Genomic DNA, 13,351 nt, shown 5'->3' with positions numbered 1-13,351 from the left:
GAAGTCAACATTCTCCCGTCCCTCCAATATTTCGAGAAAGCAAAAATTTTATAACCTTTATACAAAATATGAGTGAATCTTCATTGATGGTCTATCTTTGAATGTAACCATCTGCGATGATATATATATATATATGTATGCATAATCATCATCATCATCATCATCATCATCATCATCATCATCATCAATTGTATTCTCTGCTTTTTAGTCCCCTGTATTACAAATCCAATATTACATCTCCAAATCTTTTGCAATATTTTCACTCTCTAACCAAAGAGCTTGAAATCTGCCAATTGGTGTAATATTTTCTTTATCACACATTGGCCTCAATCCCCTGTTCGTATAAATCATATGCTCTTTTTGAAGGATATAGGGTTAATTTTCCCATCCTCATGAAACATCCAACTGCACATTTCTTGATGATTCTTTAAAATCTCCCAATGAAAATGAGGGTGCTTAACAGAATAGCTGACTATCTTCGTAATGGCAGAGGAAAATAAGTCTTCCTCCTAAAATGAAATAAGCCTCGTTAATTCGAAAATAAAAAGAAGGGCGTACAAAAAAAAAACCCCTTCGGAATTACGAACTTTATCTCGTTTTTCGGATGGACGAACCTTCGGAATAACCCTTCTTCCTCATGTTGGGATTAACGAACCTTTGGAGTTCGAACCTTATTTCATTTTCGAATGAACGAACCTTCGGAATAACGAACTGTAACCACAAAAAGGCGGGCAGAACCAAACCATTGTAAAACCTGATATGAGAATTGGCGTAAAACTGAATAAAAACTGTGATATCCACCTAACGCCGATTAAAATGTGAGGGTATTGCATGGGGCCCCGCACTTCACCTCCAGTATTTTGCAATTTGTTTGCAGATGGGGCGTACCGAGCATACCTGCCTAACAAAGGCGGGCCTTCTGGCGCGCAACATTTGTTTGAAAAGAAAATGCTCATTGGTGATGTTGCCTCCATGGGCTGAAGAGTACCGGAACTGCCATTAAAGTACTTGTTTTACAAATTTGAGTGTCGAGGATGAGTAGGTATAAAATATTTTTTCTCGGGTGTATGACCTTTAACAAGATTTTTGTTGGGAACACAGCATGAAACGTGGGGGCGAATGTCAAATCTATTCAAAAAGCCCTACTCGATATAATGCATGATTTTCATTGTAGCCATAGTAGTGTAGTAAAACATGCATAATTAAGTAGTTCTTGTTAAGACATTTCCCCTGGTTTATATTCCCCGGGTATTGTGCGTTTATTGGTGACTTTAAGAGATGTAAAAATACGAGAAATTTCTCCTTCTCAAATTTTCATCTTACGACACGAGTTTGCTCACCAACGCAAGTGCTTTTAGTTCATTGATATTGGAAATGACACTAAGTTGATGTGTTTGTGTTTCTTCCCTTATCAATTTACGGCCCACAGATTTAATCAAATGAAAATGGCAGACTAGTTTGTTTCATTTTCCATCTGACAAGAATGCTGGATATCTTCTATTCAGTTGCACCAGCTGTATGATCTTCCATGGGATCCAGATGTGAGTGCTTGGGGCGGACCACTTCAGCGCGTTATGCGCCATGCTCATTGCAATGAATGAATGAAGATTGATCTTTTACGTGCGTGGGTTGTGACTCTTTCCACACAAGAGACCTCCATTTTATGTCCTATATCCGAGGCACAGTGAATTGCCTCTTACTAGAGGGGACGGCGTAATAACACATATTATAAAATGGGTTCAAGAATGTAGCCAATTGGAAGCGCTGAAATGAGTCACGTGTGCGTGTATTAATTTCTCACTAACATGCACGGCCTGACGTCACAATGTTTACACTAGCAGTGCGCACTCAATCAGTTGTTACAAGTGTGTCGCGCGCTACTATACGCGCTGTCAATCCTGTAAACAACTTCTAGTTCGGGCTCTGCCGGCCGGCCTTTCTTGTGTGCCTACTAGTATGTGTGGCGTACGTATACTCTTAATACGTACAGTACTTATATGTGCGGGATTTCCGAGTGCGACGTGCGTAAATGTTTGGGACGAACATCGACGAGTGCTACATGTAGCTGACTGGTATTGACCCACAAAGGTACGTGAAAAATGCTGTTAGTTTTCGACCTAATTTATAAAACAAATGATGCACAGGATTATTTCGTGGCGTTAGTGGAGATGCAGCTCACTCTCGGGTATTTACAATGTAGTGCATGTTTCACGATTGTAAATACCCTCGAGTGCGCTACGCCTCCACTAACGCACTCTATCCTGTGCATCATTAGTATAGTATTGCTCAGTGAGACTCATTTGGATTCGAACCTGCCCGAACCCGAGCCATTCGCTTTAAAGTCAGCGACGCTACCAACTGAGCCACCTCGCCGCTCCAATAACAGACAAGTCTAGAATGGTAGACTAGTCAAGAAGGGCCTTATACCAGTGTCATTGAGCAGTGTTTTTCGACATAATGCAGTGTGGGTCGCAGTCCCTGTGACGCTTTTGACAGCTAATTTTCCAACAAGGTCCCCCTGCGTCTCTATCTCAGATAATAATGAAAATAGCATCTAAATGAAGGTGAAAAATTGCGGGAGGGGGAGCAGGATATACATTTAATATGACCCATAATTGTAGGTAAATACATTAATAGCACACTCACACGCACAGAGCACACACGCAAAAAACACACATATATACATCACAGGTGTGTGACCATGTCGTCTCATGCGCAAGGACTCAAAAGGATTATACTCGGCTCTGGAAAGGACACTACTCACTACTATACATTTACCATACACATAGTTTCGTGGCAAATTCATTAGATTTAATGCGCCATGGCGGGCATACGAAAACGTACACTGATACATCCAAAGAGGATTAGAGGCGACCTCAGACGCCACAAGATCGTGACAAGTCTTTACGTGTGTTAATGTTTGTGTGTACATGTGTGTATGTAGAGGACACATAGAGAACTGTAGAAGGAGAGAGAGAGAGAGAGGGGGGGGGGGGGGAGAGGGAGAGGGGGAGAGGGAACGTGCAATGGAGTGAATGCCGATTCCTAAGTTTAGACCAAGGACCAACGGATGCGAACACGGCAATGTATGACTGATTTCTACTTTACAGTTCTATGAAGAAGTTTTATATCAACACGTATAGAGCAAGAAAAGGAGCGGAACGAGGAAGTTAAATCACAACAATGACGTTAATTAAACAAACAAAGGGGAAAAAAAGAAGCTCAGTTGTCAACAATCCATGGCAAAGTGACGCGATTATATTATGGAGGTGAATAATATGCAACAAATAAGAATGTCACACATTCATTTCAAAGCAATATTATATTTGAAAAGCGTATATTATTGCAGGCGTTTTGGACTAATCAAATTTATCACCGAGTCAAGATAACTGTCATCTCTTGTGAGTTTCGAAAGAGCAAAAGCACATACAAAAAAGCACTAAACCCACAAGAGCACTAATTATGAAGAAAGTTGCTCAAGAGCAACATTGGAAACTAGTTTCTGCTTTGGGATGGGGCGGGTGGAGGGGGGGGGAGGGAGGAGGAGAAGAAGTGGAAAGAGCCCAATAGCGCCATTTGCTCCCCTAATTCAGAAGGCCTCCGTCGGTATTGGTGGTTCTATATTGAGACGAGATTGACGGGTAAATCCATTACGTTGAGTGTCCAGTTTATTGCCTTGTAATTCGCCAAGGCAAAAAGCGAACATGGGATGCTTTGTAGATATTGGACAAGGACTCGGTTTAAAGCTTTCTTGAGTCGAGGAAGCAATATTCAGCTTTAGTGAAACGAACTACAACTTGTCTAAGAAGGAAGAGTTTCTCAATTACAACACACCGCCACCATCAACAACAACAACGGATGTGCGCCGTTATCCAACAACCAGGCTAACTTCTTCGCGGAGTTCCAAGTGTATCGAATAGTATCAAAATTCTACATTATACTGGAGTTTGAAGTGAAATTAAGCAATATTATGTAGATAGCACGTTGGACAGCCTTGTTTCACCGTCTAGATCATCTATGTCGTCTTAAGTGGTTATTATCAAATAGAACAATATTGGAGACTTCGTGTCCATAGATAAAGAGGGAGAGAGGTAATCCTTCTGTCTAAAGATAATATTATATACATGTATATATATATATATATATATATATATATATATATATATATATATATATAAATAAATAAATAAATATATATATATATATATATATATATATATATATATATATATATATAATAGTTCATCTTGGAACTTTCCACGTGTTGGACTTCGAATGTTGTAATTATTAGAAGAAAGAGTCTCAAGTACGCCACGGATCCAACGATTACAAAATTTTTTATTACAAAATAAAACATTCTGTAATCGTTGGATCCATGGCGTACTTGAGACTCTTTCTTCTAATAATTACACACACACACACACACACACACACACACATATATATATATATATATATATATATATATATATATATATATTTAACTATACATTGTGAAAGAAGTCACCGCTACAACAGCTTTTTGGCTTCTCCTGAATGATTTTGCAGATGTGAGATATGAGAAAGGAAGGAGAAATCCTTTCTCATATCTCACATATATAATTATATATATACAATACATAATTCTTGCCTGTTACCAATTGCGTGACGGAGCAGGTAATGAATAATGTATGACGATGCATTGTGATGTACTGTTTTGTCAGCCAAATGTGCTCTGGAAGAATCACTGCAGTAATACAGTCAGATGAGATGAGGAACCTCAAGTCTGCAACCCCTTTTCTCTTCTGCTGCGGATCAAATAATAAATCCATCGAATTCTCACAGTAATTCGAAATCATTTACGCCTAAATTTATTCATATCTTCTTGTTTGATATTGGCGCAGTACAAGGTCCACATGTGACCGTGCCTCTCAAAACGAACAAAGAGTCGCACCCCTTGATTTTATGTGAGGATTCGAAAAAAAAAAACCTTTCAAGTCTAATAACTTTTGAAAGGATAACTCTACTGCTTTGAAAGTTGGTATCAGTCATAAACAGAATGTTTGAATAGAAATGCTCAATTTCAGCTTAATCTGACAATCCCTTCATTGTTGTTGCTCCGGTGGTTTACGTCTTGTGTTTTTTCCCTTTTACAGCTAGCACTGCTTGGTAAAGATTAAGTGCTTGAATAGACCCTATACTTCAAAGCCTCTTTTCTCAGTTCACACTTTTACAGAGTGTGTGCTTTCTTTCTAGTATTTCGATCGTAGGTTAGGGGAGCCCATTTGAAGTGAGTTATACATCTATCATTTTAAATCTTAGAGTCTGCTCTATCAGAATCTGCCCTTAACTAAAAATCCCTGTCTGGCGACTTTTTGTTGGTTTTGTGATGCACGGTCATAGACAGTAGTGATGTGTGACTCTACGCGGTGTGCATTCCGAGCGTGTCTGTGAAGTGAAGTGAAGCAAAGGGGAAGGCGCCCGCACCACTGGGCGGATCCGCGTCGCCAATTTTGAGTGGTATAGGTACGATATACGTACTGCAAAACCAGAAACATTCGCGCATGATACTTTCGCAAAGGGCCTCTGGCATTGAATGCTTTGTGTAGAAAAGAACATTCGCGTGCATCTTAATTTCGCCAGTCTTGGCTCCTCGCGAAATTTACAAAAGTTTCATAACTGCAAAAACGTACTTTGAACCTTCCTTAATAAATGACTTATGATCTTGAATGGACTATTCTAGATTATGATATGGACGAAATATGCATGAGCTAAAGTGCAGTTTGCTTTTTTTTATTATTAAATGAGAGCTAATCGTGTATTGTAGTGTGCATTGGCTAGAACATTGCATGAAAGAGCATGTCCCATGTGTTATAGTGCATAAATGTATTTATAGCAGCGATTTGACTATAGGCGAGGAGATACGGCCTAGGCTAGAGCCATGTTTGTACAAATCATAACTTCATGGTAACTTCATGGTTGATTTATCATTTTACTCCAACGTCTTTGGACAATTAAGATTGAGTTCCCTTCAAAAGGAGTACATAATAAAATCCACATAAATACAAGTGTCTAAATCTGTACATGCATATTTATACAGTGCAGATCACAGTTTCGCTGTTAGGACGAAGAACACTGCCACGGGATCATTCCTACTTGTTGAACACGGGATATACCCCATATAAAAATTAAAAAGTATATAGTTCACGGCCGTGAACTACGACGAAATCAATAAATGCCACTTTGTACTACTTGGACCAATCATAAATTTTGTTATGAATACAGTATTTACTATAAGCCTATAATACACGATAAAGCAGTAAAGCAGATTTATACTATACATCGCGTCACCATCTGTCGCAAGTACGCATAAAGAAACCTCGTCATTTTGTGACGCCTGCTTCCTGGTAGTAAATTAGTCAAATGCGGGTCAGCCCTGAGGTGGGGACCCCCTCCCCATTACGTTAGATAAGAATTGCCTGATGGTACCTCTTCTTATAATATTCATGGGTGGTCAAGGAATAAAATGGAGGATATATCATTTCCAATGAAATCCGTCAACTAACGGGAGCAGATTAAGGACATGAGGCAGACAGACAAAGCAAGAAAACAAAAAGCAGTACAGGGCTTGATTATTATCATATATAATATAACTATCATCATTAACAGTGTTGCTTTTCTACGAGATCTTCGACTAAGTAAAGATTGCCGGAAGTTGTCACATACAGATGAAATCTCCTGCAACCCCTATCACTTCTCCAATCTTTTGTACATGCAAATAAACACACTATACAAGGAAGTTAGATCTCTTTTTGACGAATGTATGGGCCCCTATGTAATATCACAAAAACTTGCATTCCTCGATTCTCATGGTCGGACATCCGGGTATTTAGCGGCGGCTGGATAGAAAACAAACCAACGATAGGCGTATTTTTGAGACAAAACGATCTACTTTTCTTCCATGATTAGCTTTGAAATTCCACGAAACTGTCAGATATGGTCCATCTTAACAGTTCTGGTAGCCATAAGAAAATGTTATTGACAAATTAATTACGAAAAAGAATGGGAAACAGAGGATTCTGAACGCCGACGCCGTACTACGCACTGTGTCGTCTGTTCACCACGTGGATTCTTACACTGCATGTATAGACTACCTCACACTGCATGCTATAGCGTGCACTGTATTCACGCTATTTGAAATATAAAGCTCCGCACATGTACTGCCCAGGCCAGCTATTTGTTTTCACGCCAGCTAACCGGAAGTGACGTTAGAATAAGCTCGCCATGATAATAAGCTCACCAAGACGTACTATATGTTGTTGGACTGATCCGTATATCTTTCTTATACTTCTTATTCCCAGTTTAACCCGCCCCCTCAAGAAATGCTTTTTATTACCCCCTCATAAATGAAGGTGATCAACTTTCTCACAGTTAGAAAGGGGCGGGTTCTCCGTCGGAACCAGATGACTTGCTATCTTAGAGTTTAATACTATAGATACATCAGTGTAAACGTCTATACGCTTGCAGCCAATTATGAATTCATTCTATAGCGGAAAGAGAAGGATCCTACGCGGAGCGCTGAGCAACTAACAACCACGCTGTGAAGCGCACAAGAAGGGAAAAATCTGGATGGTTAGCTGCAGGAGGAATTTTTCCTATCCAATCTCGCCCATTGCCTCGTTTTCCAGCACTTTATTTTCCCTCTGCCGGTGTAGACGTGTGGCTCTTTCTGAATCTCCCCTTCTATTAGGAGTTCCCCCTTTTTAATCGATCATATCCAAAGTCTTCATTCTCGGCACTCCCCCTTTGTGCAGGTACAACAGCTGCACTAGTAATCTCCCACCTCTTTCACGAATTAGCGACCATCTTTGGGGCACATGTCGGGAAAAATATGAGTTTCATCATTTGCCGTTTTAAAACGTTGGCATTCATAGTAAATGCATTATAATCATGATGGCATTGTATAAAAGAATGGGGCGCTGATGATAACGCTCGCCGGCGAGTCTGATTGCATTGAGCATGATTTTACGATGAGTGATATACAATAATGTCTTAAAAGTGCAGGGTCTCCCACGCAAGCGAGAGGCTTGGAAGTTATTTCTTTAACTCTTATCATGCCAGGGATGTTACAGCTTTATAGACTTTTAGTGCATTAGTTGGTGCATATTTGTCACCTCGACCGGCTAAGAATTAAAGAAATGCGGCAATATGGGCCGACCTTTTGGTTCCATAAATTTAAAATAGTTTTGCTGTGTGTGTGTGTGCATGACTGCAAGCGCTTGAGTGTTCATTAATTTATGATTTTATCCCCGTATGATGTTTACCCTGCCTTTGATTTATGTTTTGAATTATATCATGTTCAATATACTATAGATATTCTTTGTATTATTATGATTCTACAACTGTTTCGGAAACAGGTGAGTGTTTATTAGTTCAATGTTGCCATTTGTGAGGCTCATCGAAAAGAATCACTGAAAGCATTACTGATGGTATAGATGATGTAATGATGGAAGCTGTATCATACACCACAGTTGACTCATTGCCGGTAATGTCTAGGCCTACTTGTATTCCGGCAGGCTCGTGAAGCAGGGGAAACCTTTTTTAAAATGTTACTGCATGTGTTTATAATAGAGAAGATGATTCATGCTGTGCTTGGTTACACTATGCCGTGTTTGATTTCATGTAATGTAGCATTTTGTTTTCAGTTCATCATGTTTATTATCACGCTTTGTTTTCTGATACTATCTTACCATTGTTACGTAGCCATTCTGTTTACTTGAGACATTTCTCAGTGTTCAAACAGGACTCTCAAAGACGACAAGTACTAGATGTTACAAAAAACATTTCCCACTTTTGATCCTTAATAGTTCGAAAACTATATCAGACAACACTGTCATTGACATGAGTAATAGCTGAATAGTGTACAATCTAGCTGGTGGTGATTTGAATATGAAAGCATGAGTCAGTTTCATTAAATCCATTATTAATTTTAAAGTTAAATTCCAGATTTTGGTCAAATTTGAACCCTCTGTACAAAATTGAACTTTACACAGGAACCAATGATGTGTATGTGAGTGTGTGCTTACAATGACCCTGCACAATAGACATGAATACCACGAATACCACCATTTTAGAGCTCTGCTGACTAGGCTTCTGGTCTCTTGCTCCAAAGCACATGAATGCTTTATTGATAATTCATGATGGATTGCCCTGGGCACTGCTAGTCTGAATTCATGGTAAAGGGTAAAATGCATGCACATGAAAAAAGTAAGCACATATGCTTGCATACACTACATTTCAGGATGAATAAAGACTAGCTGTGATAGTGTAATTTGTCATGAATATGTCATAGAGCATTAAAACCCTGGCCATTTTTCAGAACCATTGTCCGGGTGTTAAACATACACTCCCATACACACCAAAAGCGGACCATACACACCAAAAGCGGACCTTACACACCAAAAGCGGACGTTTCAACAGCCAAGTGATCAGTACGCTAGACAACATAACAAGGGCGCTGTGTCGAGGGCATGATGGCTGTCAATAGGACTTGCTTTGAGAAGTCATATGTAATTTAGAACTTTTTGTAATGACTAACGAAATGTGGACATACATTGTATTCACTCACCAGGAAACTGATGGGATACGTTGTTACATTGAATATACCCTACATCTATCAAGGAACCCTCAATATACATGATATCTTTTGGTCTTAAAACGTAAATGACATCTTCTCTTTGTTTATTTTGTATAAAAAGGAAAAACAGTGCTGTTTATTCAAGTCAATCATTTACCAGTCTCCATGTATTTTAACTGTTCAAATATTACTCAGTAAGTTTGTTCAGTTGGCTTTCTGTTATTCTAAGGGGAATGCTGAAATAGAATAACATCAATCAATCAATCAATCAATCAATCAATCAATCAATCAATCAATCAATCAATCAATCAATCAATCAATCGATCGATCACACACACATGCACACACACACACACACACACACACACACACACACACACACACACACAAGCAGGAGGGTATTCCCACATATTAGAACGGGGAGGCTTAATGTTCGCAGTGTCTCAACGGTTTTTTTTTTTCTGTACGTCCATTGAGGAATGATTCGGTTCCTGATATGTCTATGAGGCTGAACATCGCAGATGCGAAGAAAAGGAATAAAAGTGGAGAGCGATCTTTCTCTTTTTTCTCTTTTCTCTTTCTTTTACTTTTGACCAAACGAACACTGACCCCGGGTCGCGAAAGAGCACCCAACGACGGCGCGACAACATCTTGTACCCAAATCGACGTGATCAAGTAGCTATCGGGATACCGCCGCACAAACAACGCAAACTGGGACATCAAATAAGCTCATAGTATCGTGAGTCCTTGAAGATTAAACATGGGAGAAGGGAAAAGTCGCTGAGAGTGTTTAGCCGATTAGAAGGATGTATCGAGAAAATCATGAGAAGAAGAAAGTGAAGAAGAAAAAAGAGGTTGAGGAACTAAAAAGGATGAAAGAATAATTACGAAAGGGGGAGTAGATGGAAGTACAGGAAGAACTAAGAGGTGACCAGCGCTGACCTGTGTGGTTTCAATTGAGAGATACAGGAGTAGATAGAATAATAGAAACACAGAAGGAGAAATAGATAGATAGATACATACATACATACATACAGACATTCATACATACATACACTCATACATACATACATACATACATAAATAAATAGATACATAGATAGGATAGATAGATACATACATATATACATACATATTACATACATACATACATACAAACATACATACATACATTGATGAATGGATGGATAGATAGATGGATAGATAGATGGATGGATAGATAGATAGATAGCTGATGCCTGTGCAAAGGAGAAAAAAAGGATAAGATGATAGGCTAGCAGAAGATTATGAATTAAAGAAAGGAGAACCAACACACTATCCATTGTCCAACTATTTTTCAAAAAAAAAATAGAGTTCATTAGATACGTCGATAGACATTACAGGTGCACTGCTAAATACAGAATTTAAGCACACATGAAAATAGACGTCGATAGATCACTGTGTGCAAAATGTGACGTCAAAAAGATTTATCTAGATGACTGTGACGTTTTCATTCTGCGTTCTTCAACTTTGGTCGTTTTCAATCTGCTTTGCGATGATAAGAATCAGAAGGAGAAACATACTACATGAAAGGTGATAGAGGCTACAATGATGATAATACTAATGGTGATACTTTCATCAGAAGAACAATGGACTTGAGAAGATGGAAGAACATTATGATAGTACTTTAATGATACTGATGATAATTTCAGCAATTCAACAACAACAAAAAAGTTCACTATTTTGACTTAGATAAAAACGCTGCGACTGTATGAAGCACCAGTTGGTTGTTGTATTTTGTTTCCCCGTATAGACAACAAAACACCGAGTATTCTTCCTAAGGATTTATCATATTCTATGAGGGAAGATTCCATGATGATATTTCGTCATAATGCCATCGATCTGGAGGCATTAGAAGAGACCTTCTATCTTGGTCCCTTAATCCCCTCAAAACCAACAAGTCCATACCAATTTAGTCACTTCTCAGACATGTGTGTGTATGTGTGTGTGTGTGCATGCTAACATCAAAAGGAGAAAACTTTTTTCACGGAGCAATGTTCAGCAGTAAGATGCCTTCGATGATATATATAGGTATATATTATATTCAGGTAATGTTCATGACACGTTTCTCCCCGTAAAGTTTTTTTTTTTTTCTTCCCACACGCCCACACATGTTTTCCACATATCACAATTGATACTTGTACCGGGCAACACAACCTTGGGAATGAGGGATCAGATATCAGAATGACAATGAGAAAAATTCCTTCCCAAAATAAACGCCAAATTGCAATACAAACATGTGTTCTCCGTTGTGGATACAATGCAAAGTTTGTTTGTTTGTGTTTTTCTTTAACTGGAGTAAGCATTAATGACGAGTATATAGTATCAGTGCGATGTGGCAATATAGAAGAACGTTTTGTTTTGGGGAATCTACTACTTAAATTATGCTAAGCAAATGTAGTGCAGAGTGTAAGTCCATCAATGCATGAAACAAAATACCCATCCAGAATTTTGAGAAACGTTTTATCATAATCATGCCCTTGTATAGTGTCCAATAAAAATAAAAGCGATATCTAAGTATGGAATAGCTTTTTCTGCTTTTTACATTCTCTGAATGAATATTGGCAAGAATTGTGTAAACGGCCGGGCTATCTCTCCTTCTCGACCTCTGACCTGTAAACCTATACAGAGTCATATCTTGTTGACCTCTTCCCCGATTACAGAGTGCATTGACCCTTGAATCGCGTGGTTCACATTTTCTGTGTTAGAAGGTGGAAACCCTCGATCAAGTGCTTGTAACAAGATCAGCCGAAAACCTGCGGTTCTGATCGACGAGCCCTGTTCAAGCTCTCCTGGTGCACATTTTCATCCCAACCCCTCTTTTCTTTTCTTACCTTATTTTAAGGACAGTGCTTGAGATGATTACCTGGGGTTATCTTTCATCAAGCTCAACCACTAGTGGAAAAAGAAAATTCATGAGCTAGCTTATGTGCGTGTGCCTCCGTGCGTATAGATACGCTGCGGCGGTTGTGTGCAAAAACGTGTGCTTTGGATTGGAAGTTGTGATTCCGAGCAACAGTATCCCCCCTTGGGTTCAAATTATAGCCATTGCATCTATTTTTTTTTTCATTGTTAATGACAACAGCTTGATCTGGTTGGGAGACTAAATGAATCTGAGCAAATATTAAGATCAAATAAACAAAATGAAATACAATCTGTATGAGAAAAAAGCCATCCTCATTTTAAGCTTAGAAAAGAAAAAGAAAAGAAAAAGAGGACTATCACGCATCTATTGTGTTGAAGGCAGGAAAGAAGAATGCATATTCTCTGTGGTTTTGGGCGGTTGTGCAAGTTCACGATGTCCTTGGGATTGTCAAACTATGATATCGGCACGACATGCGAATTTGAGTCAGAAATATCGTCCCCGAGTTTTTTCATTTGATGTATTTCTATATCCAAAATAATTATCAAAAAGTTATTACAAAATAATGTATACAATCATAATTTGTACAAGCAAGTGAATACCCATATTAGGATGATACAATAAAGTAACAACAAATACGAGCATGAAATAGATATCAATCAACCGTTCATAGATAAATGTATGAATACACACTTGCACAAACATGTTACACATGGATATAATATATGAAAAAAAAAATCTTTTGATCTTCGTGAAATCAATGTGTCCTGGAATAGTAGGCCCAATAATTATTGTAACGAGCATGGAGGCACAAAATATGGAGGCACACACAC

Source organism: Diadema antillarum, unplaced genomic scaffold, assembly GCF_040938485.1.
Source record: "Diadema antillarum isolate AM-2024a unplaced genomic scaffold, OU_Dant_1.0 scf00000226, whole genome shotgun sequence".
Taxonomy (NCBI): domain Eukaryota; kingdom Metazoa; phylum Echinodermata; class Echinoidea; order Diadematoida; family Diadematidae; genus Diadema; species Diadema antillarum.
Note: the sequence above shows the minus strand (reverse complement) of the source record.